Here is a 24,567-nt window from a genome sequence, read left to right on the forward strand (position 1 = left end):
TTCGAGCACACTTTGCAGCAACAACATAGACGATCCTTTTTGAGTGTTTTAGGAATGCGATCAGCAAAGTGTCGCTCCTGCAGCCTTGCCACATCCTCCAGAACATATGAAATGGAGGCTGCTGCTTCTGTAACAGCAATGAGGCTTTCAAATGCAGACAACTGGAAGTCAGGGAAAGTAATGAGTCTTTCTGTGGTTGTCAGACGACAAACAACATATGCATTGTTAGTTGCCATCCGGATCAGGTGGGTAAACAGTTTCTTGTACCAAGTGGTGGTGTATTACACACGCATTGTATGGTTGAAGAACCTGATCATTCTTGTACACAATGCCCATGTACTTATTGTAATAAAATATACAGGTGGGCTTGTGGACTTCAGCAATCTGACCCCAAACCGTGATGGGAAAAATTCTCTCATTATGAATTGTAGTGAGCACGTATACATCAAGCCTATCCGAGAACTTGATTGCAAGCAGTTCGTTGGAACACAACACAGTACTCTGCAAACAAGCGTGAATCCTTTGCGGTTAGAACAAAGAGTACCGCAGGCCACGGTGCCAACTTTGCACAGCTCACTGAACAGATCTACTCCTGTATAGAAATTGTCCACATAAAGATTATAACCTTTGTGAAGGAGTGGCTGGACAAGCTCCCATACACTCTTCCCTGTGACCCCCTAACGTGGAAGGGCAACCTACAGGGTTTAAGGTGGAGTCCTTCCCTGTATACACTCTCAAGCTGTACAAATAGCCAGAAGAGCTCTCACACAGCATGTACAGCTTGATGCCACAGTGAGCTCTTTTGCTTGCAATGTACTGTCTGAACTGCATCCGCCCTTTGTACAGGATCAAGGACTCATTGACTGCTATATTCTTTCCAGGAGTATAGCTCTCTGGAAACCTAGCAGACAAATGTTCCATGACCGGCCAAATTTTTAACAACCTGTTATGGTCTGGATGGTCTGGGGCAATTCAGCAGAATTGTCATTGAAATTCAGCATGGCCTGCAATAGCAAAAACGATCTCTGCTCATGTACGGTGCAAAGATGGGGGTTACCCAAACCATGCAAGTCGTCCATTAGGACTGAAAGGTGATTTTCCGCACTAACCCCATTTTGAGCGAAGGCCTAAAAATATCTTTAACTTTGCCAGCGAAGTGGGAGTCCACTGGCATGCCCTAGAATGGGGCCCCTACATTGCCTCCATGCTCCTTCTGAAACTGTTTGGCACGCACATTTGTTTGCTGCACAATTTACTGAAGAAAGTCAATATCCAAAAAGAGATGGATGTAGTCAACTTGCAAAAAGTTGGCTGTATGGACTTTACATCCAGTGCCACCAGTAAAAGGTGGAATTTGGGGCTGAACTAAATCGGGGGCCGCCAAGACCACACTGTCTCTGTGCTTGCCGCTGCAGGCACCTGCTCTCTGGATTGGGCTAACCCTCTGTTGTCCCGCTGCACAGACTGTGCTTGTGAATGGACAGCACAACTGTCCTCATCGTCTCCCTCAGAATCACTGGAAGAGGTGTCATCGGATGGGACTCCGCCAATTGGAAAATCACTCCCAGATTCTGCCACACTGTCCTCTCCCTCAGATGCTGTCTCAGTCTCTGATCCTGCCTCAGAGCTGTGCACCATAAGCCGAGTTATGGCTTCAGCAGCAGTCATCCAACGAGACACCATCTCTGCTACTGGCTAAACTGTCCCTCGAAAGCACTAGCCTACGTGGAAGGCAGATAGGGCCACAAAATTGCTTGTATGTGTGATGTGTGCAGCAGTAAATGTCAGTCACATTACCGTCGCTTCTTCTCTAAATCAACAGATTCTCTGAAGACACTGAAAAAAACAATAAAGACACTATTACTTCACCTTACCACATACCCATTATCACAGCCCTTGTCACTGGTGGCTCCCAGTGTGACAATCATTTGTGGTGCTCCCTCTCTCATGACCTCCCCCTCGAATTCAATCACTACCACTCAGCAAAAGTGCTCCTCATCTCTCAATAGCCCCCTATGTACATACATTTAATACATTTAATTTGTTTTGATATATATATATATATATATATATATATATATATATATATATATATATATATATCAAAACAACACCCTTTCAGGGTTAGAGTGACACATAAATTATGCAAAACAGATGAGAGAACTCTCGGTAGTTCCCAAGTTTAGGTGGAGGGCAGTTCCAATAAGAAGCACCCTGCAACACCAGCGACACTCTAGATTTGCTCACCTCAAATGTCTGTTTTTCTAGCAAAGTTTTTAAGCATAGGACTGGCACAGTGCCATCCACGCCAAGCTAGAAAATTACAAAGGCCCTCAGTATGACATTGGCGGTAAATCCCACTTACTGCCATGCCGACTGCTGCCAACATACCACCGCCAAAGCAGATATCCGCCAACCATATTATGACACACACATACCAATCCGTCACTATACAGCCACACACACAAGTCCGCCAGCCCAAAGGTCAGTGATAAACTGGCGGTATCAAAACCCACACCGTTACGCCAACAGAACAACGGCCACAACATTATGACCCACGAATCACTGTGGCAGACATTCAATGGCAGTAAACCATTGACGGTACATACCGTCGTGCTCAAAATACACACAACCTAAAAAAACAACACTACATTGGTCAATTCAAACTACACACACCTGACACACATATGCACACCACGCCCACACCGCTATAAAGCACACACCCACAGTACCCACAACCCTTTAGGACTAGAAATAATTGCCAGCAGAGAGGGAAAGCAAGAGAACTCACACAACCAGAGCCACATACCACCATCACCTATACACCACCCACACACCATACATCACACACCCCAACACATCACCCTACACACCCTCACACACTCCACTCACACCACTTTCATGGCACCACAAAGACACCCCAGGTTCTCCGAGGAGGAGCTAAGGGTCATGGTGGAGGAAATCATCCGGGTAGAGCCTCAGATATTCGGATCACAGGTGCAGCAGATATCCATTGCAAGGAAGATGGAGCTATGGCGGAGATTCGTGGACAGGGTCAACCTCGTGGGGCAGCACCCCAGAACAAAGGATGACATCAGGAAGAGGTTGAACGACCTACTGGGGAAGGTGCATTCCGTGCATCAAGATACCAACTCGCTGTACAGAGGACTGGCGGTGGTCTCCCACCTCCTCCCCCACAACTAACAACATGGGAGGAGCAAGTCTTGGCAATGCTGCATCCTGAGGGCCTGGCAGGAGTAGCAGGAGGACTGGACTCTGGTAAGTCAATTCCCTATTACTACCACCCCCTACCTGCATGCCACCACATACCCCACCCTCACCCTCACTCCCATCACTCCACCACCTCCCACACACCCCACCATCACAACCCACTCATCCCAATGCCAAGCCCGGCGTGCAATACTAATGCATGGACATCCCTCACAGACCTGCATGGACACCTATCACCACAGCATGCACACTAAAGAAAATCACTTAGCCCACCAAATAACAACTCAGACAAGGCAAAGCTGCCAGGGCAATACCAACCATAGAGGGCAACACACCCATACACAATATGTCACACACAGAAACAATAATACTGCATTTACATCCCCACAGGTAGCCCAGTAAATGTCACCAGCAAAGAGGTGCCAGCAACATCCAATCTCCCCCACAGACGAGGCCCACAGTGATGACAGCAGCTCTGGATGCCTGGATCGGGATGACCAACCTAGCCCATCAGGGACCTTCGGACAGTCGGTCACCCAGGCACACTCTCACACCATCACAGAGCCTCTCCCCTCGGGAAACACCACCACAGCACCCACCCAGCGGGCCCATACCTCTGTCCCCAGGACTCGTCAATCAGCAGTGTGTCACCACTACAGGGACCCCAGGCCACCCCACAAACACAGGACAATCAGGGACCTGGGGTCAGTGGCAGTGGGCACACGGTTCAGGGGACAGAGACACAGGACAACAGGGAAGCTGGGAGGACTGCTGTGCGACAGGGGGAGGACAGGCCCAGGTAACCGACCCTCCAGGAGGCACTCACCACGATTCTGAGAGCATACCAACATTCCCTGGATATGCTGGGCCAGATCCTGGACAAGTTGCAGGAGAACATGCGGCTGCAGGAGGGACAATACCTGGGCATCAGGGAGGACTTGAAGGACATCAACACCACCCTGGTCTCCATTGCAGGGGTGCTGGCAGACATGGCCAACAGTATGAGAGAGGCAGTGGCACAACAGCGGGCCCCTGACACTAGCCAAACCACTGAATAGCCCTCCATCTCCACTGCCGCTGGTGGACAGGGGGCCCCACCACAGGACCAATAGGCCACCAGCACCACCCCCCCTGCAGAAGGAGAACCACCCCGCAAACGTTCCCTGCAGTCCAGACAGAAGCCAGGAAATAAGACTCTCCTGAATGTCACCCTTGTGTCCCACTCTGTCACCCTGTCCACCTTGAATTGCCATTGCTCCCCTTCCTATGCCCGTTGGACAATGCACCTGTGATACACATAGACTGGACTCTGACCTGGACTTTCCTCCATCATCACCCCAGCCCATTGCACTACCGCCGCTCTTCAGAGCACTGCAATAAACACACTTTGAGCAAATGCAATTATGGTGTATGTCAAATGTTTTCAAAATGTATTTGTTTAACCAAGTTCAAACATTGCAATTCAACTGTACCGTAACCTTTACATAGGAAAGACCTGTAGTTGGCTGCACTGAACACACCAGGAGCAATAGTGGGGCACCAACATCTGCAAAAAGAGATGCCAAAGGGTACAGTGAGTGGCCATAGAAGTTGGAATACACAGCCTGCCAGGGACAATGTCACACATCAAACTGTCATTTATATGTGTATTAACACTGTCTTACCTGTGTCTCATTGGAAGTATTGAAGAATAATTGCACTTCTGTTGTCCTCATCCTCATCCTCTGCCTCCTCATCTTCACTGTCCACATGGTCCAATGCTGCCACACGGCCATCTCCAGCCTCCTCCTCCTGCAGAAAAGGCACATGGCGTCGCAAGGCAAGGTTGTGCAACATAGAGCATGCCACGATGATCTGGCAGACCTTCTTGGGTGAGTAGCACAGGGATCCACTTGTTAGATGGAGGCAATGAAACCTGGCCTTCAGGAGGCCAAAGGTCCTTTCTATAATCCTTCTCATTCGCCCATCTGCCTCATTGTAATGTGCCTCTGCCCTTGTCCTAGCATTTCTCGCAGGGTTCAGTAGCCATAAGAGGTTGGGGTAACCAGAGTCACCTGCAAATATCGAGGGAGAACTGTTAGCCACACACTCACCCTTAGGGCCCACACCATACCCATACAACAACATCCACTGGGTGGGAACCAGGGCTCACCTATTAGCCACACCCTGTGCTGCTGGAGTTGGGCCATCACATTTGGGATGCTGCTATTCCTCACGATAAAGGCATCATTCTCAGAGCCAGGATACTTTGCATTGATGTGGGAAATGTACTGGTCCGGCAGGCACACCATCTGGACATTCATGGAGTGAAAACTCTTTCGATTTCTGACCACCTGTTCATTTAGCCGGGGGGACAAATGCAATATGTGTTTCATCAATCGCCCCAATGATGTTGGAGATATGTCTCATTGCATAGAAGTCAGCTTTCACTGTGGCCAAATCCTCCACCTCCGGGAAAATGATGTAGCTGCACATGTGTTTAATCAGGGCCGACAACACGTTGGTCAGCACTATTGAGAACATTGGCTGTGACATTCCTGCTGCCAAGCCCACTGTCACTTTGAAAGAACCAGTTGGCAGGTAATGGAGCACTGATAGAACTTGCACAAGAAGGGGGATCCCGGTGGGGTGACGGATAGCAGATATTAGGTCAGGCTCCAATTGGGCACACAGCCCTGTGATTATGGCCCTGTCAAGTCTATAGGTGAGGATAATGTGCCTGTCCTCCATTATTGCCAAGGCCATCAGGGGTCTATACATGAGGAGATGTCTCCATCTCCTATTCATCCACAGCGGTTGGAATCTATAGGACAAAAGAGTGAGCAGCTGGTCATTATCTGTACATTCCAACCACTACAGTTCAATGCATATTGTGATTGTAACATTATTTTGTTGAAGATGTCTAAATAGTGCATTTGTGTACTGTGACACAGTTAGGATCCATGGCCTGCACCCCCCCTGAAATGGTGTCCGCCTGCCCTGTATGGAGGAACAGGTGGAAATTAGGTAATTCTGATGACGTTGTGAGCCGTTGCGGGAGGCAGCTGAGAACCACTGTGCAACTTCTCGTTGGTTATCATTGGGCCCTATGGAGTACAGTGGTCAATGGTATGCTGGCGGTGATGGTACACACCAACGCAGAAGTGACCCCCATTTTCTATCTGTGCACTCACTTGCTACCTGACCTTCAACAGGAGAGGACCTACACTGCACTGCAAGTGCTGCTGTGACCTGTGTCTGGAAATGACCATGGCTCATGTTACTGTGGAAAGAGCCCCTGCCTTCACCTCGGCTGAGTTGGAGTGACTGGTGGATGGGGTCCTACCCCAGTACCAACTGCTGTATGGGGCTCCAGACCAACAGGTGAGTACACCATGAGTACGATGCATGGGGTGTGAATGCATGGAGTGCTGTGAGTGAAGGCCTCATGTGGGGGGTGGGGGTGGATCGGCCCTGGGCAGCGTGCAGCATATATGCTGGGCCATGTCTGTGCTAATGGGGAAGGGGAGGGTGTCAGGAGGTCCAAGTTCTCGGGATCTGCACGATGCTGAACAGGGTCCCACTTCCAGGCAACACCAAAGTCAGATGCTGTAATAGCGCTGAACTTTCGAGTGGCCCAGCCGGGGGAAGGGTTAATCGGGAAGGAACAGCAAGGAGGGAGATCTGGAAAGGAATGGGTTAATTTGAAATATACAAATTGACATTAACTCGAAGATTCCACTATCTATCAATGATCTCGCTAATTCCTAAGAGAGTATTTGTTTTTAGAAGTAAAGTCAGCAGCACACCTTGTACCCAAAAAACTAAGCATTAAACATTTAGCTGAATTATTCCACCAAAATAACTTATTGCAAAGACTTGAAACTCAACACCAAGAATTCCTCAATTATTCTCAAATACACAAATATTAACCTCTTTCTTTTAGCAGACCAGTTCTTGTTTTCTTAAAAAGAAAGACACAATGTCACCTTTAAAAGATGATGAAATGAAAACCAACACTTCTTAGAATCCTTTGAACACCAAAAAGAAACGATTAGTAGCATTTAGCTTTTCTTCCAAAGAAATACCCCCCCCCCAGAGAATATTTGTTGCCTTCGATTTCCTAGAGAGATCGGTATTCAAAGGACACACTGTTGCAAAACCTCAGTCGCGTAGCGTTTCATTTTTTGAAACAAAGAATAAACACTGAATTTCCAAAGTGCAACTGTATCAAAGGAAATTCTTCACCACCGCGAGCCGTCCGCTCGCTAAATAAACAAACAGATTTCTGATGCTTGGGTCAGGTGTTATTCTAGAATCCAAAAAGGAAATTCCTTACCGCTGCGAGCCGTCCGCTCGCTAAACAAACAAAACAGATCTCTGGTAGTTATGTTCAGAAATCTGAAAGGAAATTCCTCACCGCCGCGAGCCGGCCGCTCGCAATTAACAGGACTCTGTCAGCAGCTCACCGGGACCGATGTTCAATTGACGCTCAGAATAGGAAGCGTTGGATGAACGGGTGTGGCAGGTATTTATAGCCTGACCACGCCCAAACATAATTGAATCAAAGGGAAATCTGGGATTTGAAGTCTTCCCTGTATTCTAGAGTCTTCCATGATGGTGATGCTCAATGCTTTTTCCCTGTTTGAGCACAATGATACCACCAATGGCCTGATCTGTTAAATGAATGTCTTGTACCACATATAATGTGTGGTTTCATTATTACATTAGCACAACTGCGCCCACGTGCTATCGTGGTTCTGACAGAGGGACATGGTGGGCCATAAGTGTAACAGGCAGGATGGTCGGACTAATACCTCTCCCTGTGTCTATTTCCCTGCAGGTCAGCACCCATCAAATGAAGGGTATATGGTGTGCCATCGCCAAGGACGTGTGCTCCCTGGGAGTCTACGGCAGGCGGAGCACCCAATGTCGGAAACAGTGGCAGGACCTGAGATGCTGGGCACGGAAGACAGCAGAGGCCCAGCTGGGGATGGCCTCCCAACGAGGAAGGGGTGCCCGTAGAACCCGGACCCCCCTGATGGACTGCATGCTGGCAGTGGCCAATCTGGAGCTAGATGGGCACTTGGCAGCATCACAGCAGCCACAAGGGGGTGAGTACAGTGACCTAATTTACAACTTATGCCTGGTGGGGTTGTATCCGGGTGGGGGGGTGGACCTTGTGGGTGCCCCTAGCCTAGGCCTGGCATTGCAGAATAGGTCCCATGTTGGGCAGGATTCAGATGTGAAAGTCCTCTAACCAAGCTAGTTGGCATCCACTACTGTGCAGGGGTCTGTGGGTCTCAGGTATGCTGAAATTTGCATTAGGTGTCCCTATCCATGGGCTGGTGACTACCATTGTGACTGGTAGTGCATTGCCTAATTTGTAGGGCTGTTCCCTGTGTGTGACTGTGTTGTGTACGCCAACAGTGGTGTTGTTGCCGCCATTGACCAAGTGTATCCTTTGTCTCCCCCCCCCCTTTTTGTTTTGTCACCCTGTCCTTATGTGCATTAGCATCATCTGGCAGAGGAGCAAAGGTACAGGCAATGGAGGGAGCTGCATCCCACAGGACCCAGGAGGCCGAATCCACTGATGGTGAGGGCACCAGTGGGACGGAGGGCGAGGGGAGCACCACGGTGGAGACTGGAGGGGACATTTCGGACATGGACACCTCCTCCGATGGAAGCTCCCTGGTGGTGGCGGACACCTCTATGCCCACCCCAGCTACAGGTACAGATGCCACCCCCATACAAGCACCACCCTCCCAGCAGCCCCTCAGCGAGTTTCCCATGCCCGCTCACCCAGGAGGGTGGGCATCGCCTTCACCCCAGGCACTTCAGGCCCTGCCCCAGTTAGCCCTGCTGCCCTGAGTAAGGAAGCTATTGACCTCCTGCGATCCATCTCTGTTGGGCAGTCGACCATTGTGAATGCCATCCAGGGGCTGGCGGGCCAAATGCAACAGTCCAATGCATTTCTGGAGGGCATTCACACTGGCTCCTCTCTGATGGCAGCCATTGTCCCTGTTTTCACCCTCCCCCTCCAACTTCCTCTTCCCAATCCTTTTACCCTCAACCCCAACATATCACAAGCACACAGGCAGACGAGCAGGCACCCAGGACAACACACAAGAGTGGACATAGCAAACACAAGCACCACACTTCATCCCACAGGCACTCACACAAACAACATCCAGAAGCAGACATACCAACATCCACTGCCTCCACTGTGGCCCCCTCCTCATTGTCGTCCACCTCCCTCCCAGTTGCGTCTCCACTCACACCTGCATGCACCACATCCTCATCCATTACCACCATCACCAGCACACCTATCAGTACACACCCCTCACTGGCAGTCACCACCCCCACATCCATGCACACGTCTCCTGTGTCCTCTCCCACTGTGCCTGTGCCCCCTTCTCCCAAAGTACACAAACGCAAGCACTCTGACACCCAACAGCCATCCACCTCACAACAGCATCCAGCCCATGCACCTGCACCCAAACACAGCACACTGACACCTCCCACCACCACTCCCTCTTCCTCCACTCCCAAACCATCTCCCTCTTCCCACCCCAATGTCCCTAAGAAGCTTTTCCTGGCCAACATTGACCTCTTCCCTAGCCCTCCCCCATCCCTCATGTCAGGCCAGGGTGGTCAAAACCCAGGCAAACACATCAGCCACCCAGTCCACGGGCACAGTAGTGTCCCCAGCAACTCCAGGTAGGAAAGGATCCCTGCCACCAGCCAGACAGACAGAAAGAGTGCCTGCCCCAAGTGCTTCAAGGAAAGGCAAGGAGCCAGCCCAGCTGCAGGAAGGAAGGGCAAGGAGGCAGCCCCAGCTGCAGCAAGGAAGGACAAGGAGGCAGCCCCAGCCGCAGGAAGGAAGGGCAAGGAGCCAGCCCCAGCTGCAGGAAGGAAGAGTAAGGAGCCAGTTCCAGCTGCTTCAAGGAAGGGCAAGGAGCAAGCCCCAGCTGCAGGAAGGAAGGGGAAGGAGCCAGCCCCAGCTGCTGGAAGGAAGGGCAAGGAGCCAGCCCCAGCTGCAGGAAGGAAGGGCAAGGAGGCAGCCCCAGCTGCAGGAAGGAAGGGCAAGGGGCCTGCAACAGCAGACAGTAGAGACAAGGGGTCTGGTGCTGAAACTCAGTCAGAGACCCCACCACCAACCATGGTGGTACAGCTGTTGAGGATGCAGAGGATGGGCTGAAGCCTCCCCCCACCATTGCCAGCACCGCCACCAGCAGCCCCAGTGGGCAGCTGTCCAAGGCTGCAGGGGATGGGCTGGAGCCTCCCCCCACCACTGCCAGCACCGCCACCAGCAGCAGCAGCCCCAGTGGGCAGCCGTCCGAGGCTGCAGGGGATGGGCTGGAGCTTCCCCCCACCACTGCCAGCACTGCTACCAATACTGCCACCAGCAGCAGCAGCCCCAGTGGGCAGCATTCTGAGGCTGCAGGGGGTGGACTGGAGCCTCCTCCTACCACTGCCAGCACCGCCACCTGCACCCACAGCCCCAGTGGGCAGCCGTCCGATGTTGCAGGGGATGGGCCGGAGCCACGCCCCACTACTGCCAGCTCCACCAGCAGCACCACCACTGCCACCACTGAGCAGCCGTCACCGCCGGTGGGCAGTGTGTTGTCCTGAGTCCATGGGCTGTTGTGCAGCCTGGCCCCTGCAAATCCTGTGGGTCTGACACCCAGCTGAGAGACTGTGACCTTGCACTCCCCAAGATCTGCATCACAGGGCACAATGCCCACTCCAGAACCAATGGAGAAGACACACACTCACCCCATCCTCTCCAGGATGAAGCTAACTGGGCACAATGCCCCCCCAGAACCAGTGGAGAAGACATCCACTCACCCCATTCTCTCCAGGATGAAGCTCACTCGGCACGATGCCCCCTCCAGAACAAGTGGAGAAGACATCCAGTCACCTCATCCTCCCCAGCATGCAGCTCACTGGGCACAATGCCCTCTCCAGAACCAGTGGGCAAGTCACCCACATGAGAGACTGTGGCCTTGCACTCCCCAGGACAAGTCAGTGGGCAAGTCACCCACTTGAGAGACTCTGGCCTTGCACTCCCCATGACAAGTCAGTGGTCAAGTCACCCACTTGAGAGACTGTGGTCTTGCAGTCCCCAGGACAAGTCAGTGGGCAAGTCACCCACTTGAGAGACTGTGGCCTTGCACTCCCCAGGACCGAGCACAGGCCATGTTGCCCCCTCCAGGACCAGTGGCGTTGTACCATCTTCCGGCTGAGGTGCCTCCCCATTCCCCATCCCCCTGAGGTGCCTGGCTATTTTCGACCTGATGCTCCTGCAGTGTTCTGTCCCTGTTGTTGCAGGAGTGAGGTGGGGCCTTGGACTTTGTGATGTGGTCCTGTGGCCCACGTATATTGAGGACTGGGCAATGCCCCTTGATTTGTGAATATGTATATACTTTTTTTATTTGGATGCACGTATTACTACTAGATTTATCTTATTACACTCTTTTTACTCTATTGTAGTTGTCCTTGCATTATTCCTGAGGGGTACGGGGTGAATATGTTATGTTAGTGCATCTGTTTTTGTGTATGGTGTTGGGGTGGGGGTGTTGCCTGTTGCGTGTGTGTGTCACTCTCTTTTTCCTCCCCCCTCCCCTGTGTGCTAGTCAGCAGTACTCACCGTGGTTGTCTTCGCCGGCATTGGTGTTCGTAGTGGAGCAGCACATAGAAGAGGATGGGGAAAACATGCAACTCAGGCTCCATGGCGTTGTGGTTCTTCCTTCAGTCTCCAGAGGTGAGTCGTGTCCCTTCTGTGCAGTGTTTCATCCAGGCTTTTGATGTCATTGATACTGCCCCGGAAAAGGTGGCGGATTGGTGTCTCATTATACAGTTGGTGGAACATTGTCTTCTGCCTGGCTGTAGGCGGTTACCGCCGTGGTGCCCATTGATTTCGCCCTGGCGGTTGGTGTGTTAAAGTGGCTGTCTGTCTTAGTGGTTTCCGCCATGGTCATAATTTCAAAGTTATTACCGCCGGCCTGTTGGCGGTATTATCACCACTTTATCACCGGCCGCCAGGGTTGTAATGAGGGCCAAACCTTTTGCCATTTGTACAGAAAAATCTTTCTGCATAGGACTGGCCCAGTGCCATCCTTGCCGAGTTGTAAAATAACAAAAAAAATTCACCACTCCAGGCACAGTCTTACAGCTTTGGACTGGTAAAATACCATCCAAGCCAACCAGGAATGAGCAAAAGCAACCCCTGAAACATGTTTCAATGTCATTACATCTCTACAGAGAGGTTTAGCTTTCTCCAGACACAAAGGGAACACCCAGTATTACAGCTGATTACTCCACATAATATATCACTAATGAGATCTTGTATTTAGCTGGTGTCTTGAAGGTTTTGAGGTGATCTGTTAAGCAGGGGCAGAGAAAAAAGGGGGTCCCAAAACATGTTTCCCTCATGCATTTTCCTACAGGTATTTTGAACACAACTACAGTCCGAACCGCAGATGAAATTACACCAGATTTGTCAGGAAGGTAGCTCTTGGTCTTTTTTTGTTATTTGGTGTAAATCCATTCAGTAGTTTTTTTGGTCTTTTTTTTGTTATTTGGTGTAAATCCGTTCAATAGTTTTGGAGATATTAAAGGAAAACCAAATATGTATAATTAGAGGCGCAAACCATTTGTAAATCTGCTTGCGGCAGCCTTGCGAACGCTCGCACCACAGAAAGGCTGTGATTGGCTTTCTGCAACCTGAGGAGAAAGTTGAGGCTGCCATTTTGTATTTCGGGGAATGGTCCCCGGCAGGGGATACAAAAATAAAATATAGTAGAAGGGGGCAAGGTAGAGATACCCTGACTCCTGGGTCAGATTTAGGTGTGTGTGATCAACACACGATGAGAAGAAATGTCCAGAAGCATTTTTTTCCATATGGAAGGATCAGGAATCCAATGAAATACTCAGCACGACCCCCGTGTAACTCGGCAACAAATTTGCGAACTTTGGTGATAATATTATAAAACACATTAATAAAAAATACACTTACATACTCACTCAGCACCAACTGAGAAACACTCTGACACTCACACACACTCACAGACACAGTTAGACACTCATGCCCTGACTCACACATCCAGACAGAAACTCACTCCCACTCACACACCCACTCAGACACTCATGCACCCACTCACAGACTGACTCAGACACTCATACACCCACTCACAGACTCACTCAGACACTCGTGCACACACTCACAGACCCACTCATGCACCCACTGACAGACCCACTCAGACAGTTATGCATCCACTCACGGACCCACTCAGACACTTACTCCCACTCAGACCTACTCAGACACTTATACACTCAATTACAGATCCACTCATGCACACACTCACGCAGTCACTCCCACTCACAGACATGCTCAGACACTTATACAGCCACTCACAGGTCCACTGAGACACTGACAGTCCCACTGAGAGACTCATGCACCCATTCACAGACCCTCACAGATATACTCAGACACTCATGCACCTACTCAGACACTCCCTCCCACTCATAGACCCACTGAGACACTCATGCACCCACATACAGACCCACTGAGACACTCACTCCCAATCACAGACCCACTGAGACACACATGCACCCACATATAGATCTACTCAGCACGTTATGCACTCACTGACAGACCCACTCAGATAGGCCCTCTCACTCAGACACTCACTGTCACACAGAGACCTACTTAGACATTCATTTGCTCAATCACAGATCCACTGAGACACTCATGGACACACTCACAAACCCACTCAGACCCTCACTCCTAATCACAGACTTTTGGAAAATGCCTCTTTTTGACATGGTCACGCCCAGTTTTTGTCTGGTATTCGAATCAATTTTGATTGAAAGTGCACTGGGTTCCTGCTAAACATGTCCCCCCTGACAGATCTCTTTCCCTAAAACTGTGCAATTGTTCCCAAATTGGCAATACCTTTGGCCCCCTGGAAGTCCCTAGCAAATGGTAACTCTGGTACCTAGGGCACGAGTACCAAGGAGGGTCCCTTAAGGGCTGCAGCATTATTATGCCACCCACAGGGACCCCTCGCCTAGCACACACAGACTGCCATTGCAGGCTGCATTTCTTGGTGCAGCTAAGAGTGAAAACATCACGTGGCACACAGTCTGTGTGCCATGTCCCCTAACACTGAATGAAATATATGTAAGACACCCCTACAATAGGTCTTCCAGCCCTAAGGCAGGGTGCATTATATTACATGTGAGAACATATCTGCACAAGCAAGTGTGGGTACTGGGGTAAGAACTGGGACCCTAGAAAGACTTGTTGCTTTAATTGCAAAGCCAATGGGCACTGACCTGGAGACCCTGCCTGTCCCAAAATGAATTCCCCAAGTGCACCTGCAGCTTCTGATGCAGTAGTATGTCTCCAGATGGGATCCCAGGTGGGCCCTGAGCATGTCAGAGAACTCACAGAAGCAACTTCAGTCTCTGAGGGTGAGGTGGATGTGGCTGCCCTGGCTGTCTGGCCCAGTAATCTGGAGAAATACAGACAACAGCCTCATAATAATGGGATTAGAGTTCAAGCACTGTAGGATATAGGTGCAAGAGAAACTGATATCCCCAGAACAGTATCTGACAGGTGAAGCTTTCACTGTCATCAATGCTGACAACTAAGCTATGTCCATCCCATGACAATGGTGTCCTTAGAGTGGGAAGGGGTTACTGGCCAGAAAGAGGTGATGGTTTCCTCTGCAATTTCTGTAGCCTGTCTGCTAGGAATTGATCTGAAGTCCTCAGCATGGGCTGATGTCGAAAGAAAGAACCATGCAGCTATGTTGGCCATACCTGAATGGATAAACAAGAGCGCAATGCAAAGCCCAAGGTGAAAAAGAGGTGATGGAGCCTGGAACAGTGGCCCAGCCCTCCAAGAGAAAAGGAAGGAAGTCTGGTAAGCCAGCTTCTGAGCAGCTCTATGCTCAGGTCCCCTCTCCTCAGGGAGGTGACCTGTCAGCCCTTGAGGGAACTGAGCCCCAGGACCATGGGCCTTACACAGCTGAGCTTCTGGACCCAGGGGACCCTTTCTGGAAGAGCTGTGCCAGGGACAGAGGACCTGTCCCACTCTTGAGAGCCTGAGACAGCAGGCTGCTGATGAGGAAAAGTGAGATGTCAGTGGCTTCCAGAGAACCTATTGAGAGGAGGGACTTCTGTAGACTCAGTCCAGAGACCCATAACCTGGTGTCACTAGGAGGGTGGTAATGCCTCAAATATAAAGAGAGTTCCTACTCACTTTGGCACAATCATGTCATCTCTTTAGCTGGGCATCTTGGCCAGACCAAAACTTGGAGTAGGTTGGTATCTCATTTCTACTGGACAGGTATGTACCAGAAGGCGAAGTAGTTGTGTAACTCCTGTGTCACCTGTCAAAGCAGTGGCAAGACAGGTGGCCACCCAAAGCCCCCCTTAATTTTACTTCCAGTGGTTGGGGTTCCCTTTGAAAAGGTAGGTGTTGATGTTGTTGGACCCCTAGACCCCCAAACAGCATCAGGGATTGGTGGTAGTGGATCACGCCACCAGGTACCCTAAAGCTATACCCTTAAGGACTACCACTGCTCCTGCAGTTGCGATAGCCCTACTCAGTATCTTTTCTAGAGTGTGCTTCCTTAAGGAATTGGTATCAGAAGGAGCTAGTAACTTCATGTCTGCATACCTCAAGGCCATGTGGAATGAATGTGGAGTGACTTATAAATTCACTACCCCATATCACCCATAAGGAAATGGTTTAGTTGAGAGATTCAACAAAACCATGAAATGACTCCCTGAAAATCTCAAAAGGAGATGGGATATCCTGTTACTGTTCGCCTACAGAGAAGTGCCATGGAAAGGAGTAGGTTTTTCCCCCTTTGAACTTCTGTTTTCTCATCCTGTAAGGGGACCACTGAGTCTAGTGAGGGAAGGCTGGGAGCAGCCTCTCAAAGAGCCCAAAGAAGGCGTTGTGGACTATGTGCTTGGCCTACATTCAAAGATGGATGAGTATATGAAAAAAGCATCCAAAAACCTTGAGGCCAGCCAAGAGCTCCAGAAGCTATGGTATAACCAAAGGCCAGCCTTAGTGGAGTTCCAACCAGGGCAGAAGGTGAGAGTACTTGAGCCAATGGCTCATAGGGCACTCCAGAACAAATGGAGTGGCCCTTACCCCATCCTTGAAAAGAAGAGTGAGGTCACCTATCTTGTCGACCTAGGCATCCCAGGAACCCTCACAGGGTCATCCATGTGAACCACCTAAAGCTCTTCCGTGGCCATGCTGATGGTCACTGATGAGGATCATGAACAACAGAGTGAACCTCTCCTTGATGTATTCTCCCACAGCCGCAAAGATGGGTCAGTTGATGGAGTGGTCTTTTCAGACAGCCTCACTGCCTAAGAGCATGCTAACTGCAGGCACATCCTACAGCAGAATGCTGAGCTCTTTTCCCTCCCCTTGGTGAGACTAACTTGTGTGTCCATGGTGTGGACACTGGTGACCATATGCCTGTCAAAAGTAAAATCTATAGACAGTCTGACAAAGTGAAGGATAGCATCAGAGCTGAAGTAAGCAAAATGCTGGATTTAGGGGGTGATTGATCCCTCTGACAGTCCCTGGGCCAGCCCAGTGGTCTTAATCCTCAAACCTCATTCCAAGGGGGGTAACCAGAGCTGAGGTTTTGTGTGCACTATAGAGGTCTTATTACTGTCACAAGACAGATGCACACCCTATTCCAAGAGCAGACAAACTGATTGATCCAATTTTCTCAGTACTTTTGATTTGACATCAGGGGACTGACAGATTGGTCACTCAAGAGCCGCCAAAAATAAAGTCTGAGGAAGAAGCACCTGACTTGACCCCCGCCTTGCTAGCTTATCTGCTTTTTCTGCTGATTTAGCCAAAGTCGACTCGTCCTGCAAGCTGCTGTGCCTCCAAAAGCCTTGGAGACCTGCCTGCCTTTAACAAAGACCCAGGAACTCCTGTGGAGCAACAGAACTGCTTCCCGGCATCTTGCAGGCACCCCAAGACAACTGCGAGGAATCCGGACCACAGAAAACACGACACTTGGAATCACCACTGCATCCTTGCCGCCTATCCCGAGCTGAAGTGGGTCAATGGTGCCGATGTGGTCCCCCAGCCCTCAAGAGACAAAGCCTACCTTGGACTTGCCCAGTGCAGACTCACCAACGCCACATTCAGCCTCTGCCCGCAGGCTTCTTCAACCAAGAGTGCTCCCAGTACACACAACCTGGCGCCTCAAGTTACCTCTGCATCTGTAGCCCCTGGCATGTGGAGAAGAGGACTGAAGATGTCCCTCTGTCCCTGGACATCTCAAGATTGGAACTTACTTGTCGGTTCCCTCTGACTAGATCCCAAGTCCTCACCTGCAGCATCTTTTCAACTGGACTGATCCCCATTGACCAACATTGGGCACCCAATGCCATACTACACCCCTGTCTGTACCCGGCTGCACCAGTGCTGCCCAGTGTGACCTGTTGGTGTGGTCCTGACCCTTGCCCAATACTTACCTTAAGTCAGGGAGATTGGTCCCATAAGTCGCTGTAGTGTACCTGAATGTAGTACTTGTTTTTCTCTCCATCGCATAACATTCCAGCTTTTCAGAAATTGCACTGTGCCGCTTTTTCAAAACTGTAAAGATTTTTCTTCCAAAATGTACTTACCTGATCAAATTGATTCTGGTGCTAAAACATATATAAAGATACCTGTTATTTTTGTAAACTGGTGTGGATCTCCTTCTTGAGTCGTGGGTCTCATTTATTGGCTGTGTGGAGCATTTCCCGATGTCTAACACTTCTCTCTGATAAGCCTAAAGCTGCTCGACCACACTACCAAGTAAAAAGAGCACATTGGGATTGCTAGAGCAAGCCTCTGTCCACTAGTAAGATAATCCCTGGGCTCTTTGCCCAATATATATCATTTTGATATATCATATAAATAGCCAGCTTCCTACACAGACCTACTCACACACTTCTACACCCACTCACAGATCCACTCAGACACTCATGCACAGACATGCAGCCACTCACAGACCCACTCAGATAGTCATGCACCCTCTCACAGACCCACTCTGACCCTCACTCCCACTCACAGACATACTCAGACACTTATACATCCACTTACAGATCCACTCAGACACTCATACACACACTCAAAGAACCACTCAGTCAGTCACTTCCACTCACAGACCTACTCAGATACTCATGCACCCACTCCCAGATCCACTCAGACAGTCATGCACACACTCCCAGGCTCACTCAGACACTCATGCATCCACGCAGATACACTCACAGATCTACTCAGACACTCATGCACCCACTCACAGACCCACTCAGATAGTCATGCACTCACTAACAGACCCACTCAGACACTCATGCACCCACTCACAGTTTCAGTTAGACAGTGATGCAGCCACTCACAGACCCACTCATAGTGTTCTGCACTCACTCACATACCTAGTCAGTCAGTCACACACCCAACTTGATGCAGAGGGTCACTAATTCAGCAGAGAATGTTAATGTAGTGTTGTTTATTGAATGTGGGCATTTGTGTTGTGAATATGCAAAAGAGTTGCGAATTAGAATACAAAAATAAAAAAAGTATTTAAAAATAAAAATAAACAGTCTTTGGTAAAAGGGGCTGCTCTTAAAAGAGCCTTTGTGTTAATTGTGAGCTGCTTACAACTACAAATAAAATGAGACACAGTCTTTCAAGTTGTTAAGGAAGACCCTTTTGTCCTTGTCTGTGAAGTGTATGCCATCACTTCTACATATACCCCCAATATCAAAGTGCGAATTGTTGTTGGAGATGGAGCCCATGTTATGGTCTCTGAGGAATGCAGAACAGTTTTATTAACCTGTTGCCTGGCTTTGTCTAGTTGTGCACAGAATTAATTTGATCACATCCATTTCTGCCTTTAGTATATGTCCGAAAACACCAAGACAGAGTATGGGAAAAGTACCATTAATTGAGCAAAGGTATCCTTTGTTAGGATTCCCAGTCGTTACCCCAGTAAATGTGCCCAGGTTATTACCACCACAGTGCGCAATTATGAGATCTGGATGTTGGTATCAATGCTTTCAACCAAAGGGAGCAATTGATGCCATTTTAATCCTTTCTGGCCCACCCAAGTTATATCCACATTAGGTAAATCCAGGTCCATATCAATTCCACTCTTTCTAGCATTCTCTCCGACCCAAAACACAAAGCTATGGCCCACAATCCAGACGGAGCATTTTGGAGGGAAGCTGCAGTAGCACACAGGAGAAGGCTGTAGCTGAATTATATATATTACAAGTGAAAGGCAGTTAAAATGGAGGCTAGCATCTAAAATTTAAAAGAGATACATTGATTGGAAGCTTTAAATATGGTAGTGCCTAAAAGTAAGCAGTGATAGTAAGAGAAAAGAAAATAGATGTGTGATTAGCTGTGCAGAAATAGAAAGTAAAAGTGTTTGTTATATGGTATATTTTCAAAAGCTCAACCACACATGCTACAGTTGGTTTACAAGTTAGCATGCAGCTCTTACAAAGTGTTGTGAACTTGTGACCTACTGCTAACAGAGAATGTTTCAAAATTGGTCACTATGGTAACAGAGCTACAGGAGCTTGGGGGAAATTAAGTAAAAAGACTAGACTGCTTATGAAGATAGTATGTTTATAGAAGTAACTGTGATTATGGAGTGTTTAAGTACTGATTTATTTAGGTATAGTAAATGGAGTATAAATGGCAATGATTAGCAATAGATTATTAAAAACGGCTTTCAGGCTCCTGTGGGGATTCGCAAATCTACTGCAATGTTACACGGGGGCTGCGATGCGTGTCGCGTCAGATTCGTGAATCTTCTCAAAACCCCCTAAGAAACTGGGCTTCTTTAGAAGGGTGTTACAAAGGGTTATCAATGTTGACCATTCAGAGCTACTGTGACAAAGGGCAGATATGAAAGGAACCTTATGAGTTGTTTTCTGCCTGAATGACCTTGAAAGTACATTAGAAAAGGTTGCAATTAATGGTTGCCTTGTATGAGAGTGGTATAGCAGTCTTCTGCTTGTTTTCACACTTTCAGCAAGAAGAGATTCTAACTGATCCCGAGGGACAAAAATACAGATCAAGAGACACATTTAACAGGTATGTCATTGAGAGTGTAGTTTAAAAAAATATTTTTGTTTAAATTGTGGAAGCAGTGAAAATATAGAAAAAAGGGAGAGCATATAATAATGGTAATGCATAGTATAGTGACTAGCAAAGAAAGAAGATAAATTTGTAAATAGTATTATGGAAGTAGATGTATAATACATGTAAATAAGTGAGTATTAGTTAGTTGTTAGTTAGTTGCTACTAACTATGAAACTGAAATACACATTCAAAGAAAATGTCTCAGTTTTGAAGAAGTAACTTTGAATTGCAAAATACTATGCCAGAGAGTATAAATAGCAGACTGCAATATATTAGTGTTTATTACATTCATATGCCCAAACTAATTAGCAGAGCATATAAGCTACATATATATATATATATATATATATATATATATATATATATATATATATATATATGTACACACACACACACAAACACACACACACATATATATATATATATATATATTCCAACAATTCCTCCGAATGTTCATGTAGAATAATGCTCGGACATCAAAATGAAGTCCATAAATAATTTAATGACAGATGCCTCATCACACAACGTGTTACAGCCGTAGCCTTGTTCAAGTGTAGGCTGGCTGTTCACTACACATATTAAATACCATACCAAACATAAGACATAAACAAAGAACTACACAACTACACAAATCAAATGCCTGCAATCCACAGGGAACACGGATGCCATTTTTAAATGTCCAGAGTATAAATGTTGTATTGTATGCACGTTACATGAATAAATGCATCATAATAATACTTAAGGATGCAGTTATTACATCTCATAATGCTAATCTAATAGTGCAATAAATACAATCCTAACCTCAATATTATACTCATTATGTTGATCACCTGAATATGTTGCCTATCAAAATAATAGTAAAATACCCATGAATATATTCCCGACAACATCACTGTGTCATACCCCTTGTTTCATGCTAACATGTGAGCAAACCCAAACCCAACACATCTGTACATTGAAAATTACTTAACCCATAATGTGCAAAAAATACTTAAAAATCCCTATAAAGGTTCTGACCAGCAACTCATTTTAACCCAAATGAACATTCATTTCTTCACTTGAGTTGAGACCCACAGGGCTCAGGGTGTTGAGCCTAATTATCATCTTGGATTCTTGGATTCTAAGATCCTCATTTTCCTCTTTCTGTTGCCACCCCGAACAGTAGACTTAATCTGATCAATGGCCACAAAGCTGAGCAACCGTTCATCACCATTATGTTTCTCATAAAAATGTCTTGTTACTGGATAGTTGGATCTCAATTGCGAATGGCTCTGATATGCTCCAAAACCCTTTTCCTAGCTTTGTGTATTGTGCTGCCCACATATAATTTCTTACAAGGGCATCTCAAAATACTTTGTTGATCTCAAACAGTATATACAGAAATCTGTGTTGCAATTATATTGACCTCGAATTTGATGGATCCAATGTCCATTATCACCAATTATTTCCTCACAGTTGTCACTGTACCTACAAGCCTTACAGTGTTTGCAACGGAAAAACCCAGCCGGGTTTCCTGATGCTAATGTAGTCTCATGACCACTTGCAACCATATTATGGCTTAAATAATCACTAAGTGTTCTGCTTTTTCGAAAAGTAACCAAGGGCATATTTGATATGTCATTACTTAAGATAGAATCCGTAAGTAAAATATGCCAACTCTTTTTCAAAATCTGTTTTATAATCTGAGCTTGATTGGAGTATGGTTGTGATAAGTCTTACATTTTCCTCGGATTTATCTGTTGCCAACTTCGGGTATAACAAATCCTCTGTCTTTATTTTATCTACCTTCCTTTTGGCTTGTTGGGTAATCTTGCTATTATATCCTTTCTCTTGAAATCTCCTACGCATGATCTCACTTTCTCTCTGATAGCTTCCCATGTACTGCAAATCTGGCGAGCTCTCAAAAGTTCTCCAAAAGGTATACTAGCAATGAGCTTAGGTGGATGTGCACTATAAGCGTTCAATAAGCTGTTCACAGCAGTTGCTTCTCTATGTAACTTGGGGCCAGATGTATCATCTGATTTTGCACTTGCAAACAGCGAAATCGGCCGTTTGCGAGTGCAAAATCGGGGTCTGCAATGTATCAACTGCATTCGCAGACCAAAAAATGAAAATCGCAAAAATTTCGATTTTCTGTGTTGCGACCTGGATTTTGCGAATCGCAATTTGCAATTCGCCAAATCCAAGTCGCAAAGCAATTCTGCAAAAAATCGCAAATTGCGATTTTTCGCAGAATGGTATTTTGCACTTGCAAAATACCATGACCTGCAACCAGGTGGTAACCTGGTGCAAAATTTAAAAATGCAGTACAACTGCATTTTTAAATTAGATATGTAAAGCACACATGCCCTTTTGGCATGTGTGTACTTTACATGTGCAAAAAAAAAAAATGGGGTGCTGGCCCTTTGCTTTTCCCAAATTGCGATTTCTGTTTCAGAAATCGCAATTTGTGAAATGCAAAAAATTTGCGGCTCTGGGCCAACAGGCCCAGAGCTGCGAATGGGGCCAGTATCGCAATTTGTGATTCAGTAATTGCATTTGCGATTTTTAAGAAATCGCAATTACCGAATCGCAAATGTGATACATGGCCCTTTGCGAGTCGGTAATTGCGATTTCTTAAAAATCGCAATTACCGAATCGCAATGGGCCAGATTCATACATCTGGCCCCTAGTCCTCAATGATTCCTCATGGAGTATCACTTCAACATTCAAAAATTGAATTTGTTTCCTACTGCATTGTTTACTTAAGTGCAAATTGTAACCATTCATATTCAAAGCTGCCAGAAAGCTCACTGCAGACTCTTCATCTCCTTTCCAGATCACAAAGATGTCATCTATATACCAACACCATAAGACCACTTTTTCATCATAATCTAGTATGTTGGTGGATACCTGCTCTTCCCACCAACCCATGAACAAATTTGCATAACTAGGTGCAAAACATGTCTCCATCGCTGCATTGAGATCGGCACTTTCGGTTTTGCCGAGAGAAGGATTGAACAGGTTTTCCCTCTCGTTCTAACTGTGCAATTTGTGAGCCGCTAATAGAATGGTTGAAGTGATCTTGGAGGACGGGCTGCGCATACCAAAGGGTTCTGGTAGCCGTGGTATGTACTGGTATGTTTATGCGAGCAGTAATAGCAACTTGTGATTATCGGAGTAAACGCACGGGGCAGTTGGAAAAAAACTGGAAAAAAACTGTAAACAAAACTATTAAAAAAAACTATATTAAAAAAAATTGTATTAAGAGAACGGAAGGCGTTCAACTCTATGGGGTCTTGATCCACAGAATTAGGTGTTTTACCGATCGAGCCATTGAGTGAATATCATTTGACTCAAGTTGTATTTTAACGCTTGCAACCAATGATACTACAACTAATGTTGGAGCATGATAGTCATATGCATTTTGGAGAGAACTGTACACGGCAGCAGCACATTGCAGAGCAAAATGGGAGGCAATACTTTGTTGATCAAGTTGGCCTATTGGATTGGTAATGTTTAATGAGGCATACACAGCCAATTGAATAGTCAGTTCTGAGCACCCGTTCCAATGATAGTATATATACTTTGATCTTCTGTGGTGTGACTTGGTGAAACAGAGGAAAACTTGCAGAGGTGGAGTAGGCTGGATTGACACGGTGCCCACATTTGTTTGTCCTATATTATTAATATATCAATATCATGATGTCCTCCTCCCTTGAGGTTCGTCGCAAAGAAAAATCCAGTAAACTCTTTTTTGCACATATTGCAGACCCCAGGGGGGGAACTGAAGGTCAAGCGAATGTTGGCTAAGAACTCAAGTTGCAATTATTATATGAGAAAATGGAGAAATTATCTAAAAGAGAGCTTTCCAAATGGTGAGAGATTGCGGCCCATATTTATACTTTTTGGCGCAAAACTGCGTCAAAAAAATTAGCGCCGGCTAACGCCATTCTGAAGCGCCATGCGGGCGCCGTATTTATTGAATGACATTAGCCGGCGTTAGCCGCCGGCGCCGTCTGGTGTGCGTTAAAAAAAACGACGTACACCAGGCAGCGCCGGCGTAGGGGGATATGGGGCTTGGGCGTCAAGAAATGGGGCAAGTCAGGTTGAGGCAATTTTTTCACCTCAACCCGATTTGCGCCATTTTTTTTCACTCCCAACCCCCATAGAAA

This window comes from Pleurodeles waltl, chromosome 8 (genome assembly GCF_031143425.1).
Source record: "Pleurodeles waltl isolate 20211129_DDA chromosome 8, aPleWal1.hap1.20221129, whole genome shotgun sequence".
In the NCBI taxonomy this organism is placed as follows: Eukaryota; Metazoa; Chordata; class Amphibia; order Caudata; family Salamandridae; genus Pleurodeles; species Pleurodeles waltl.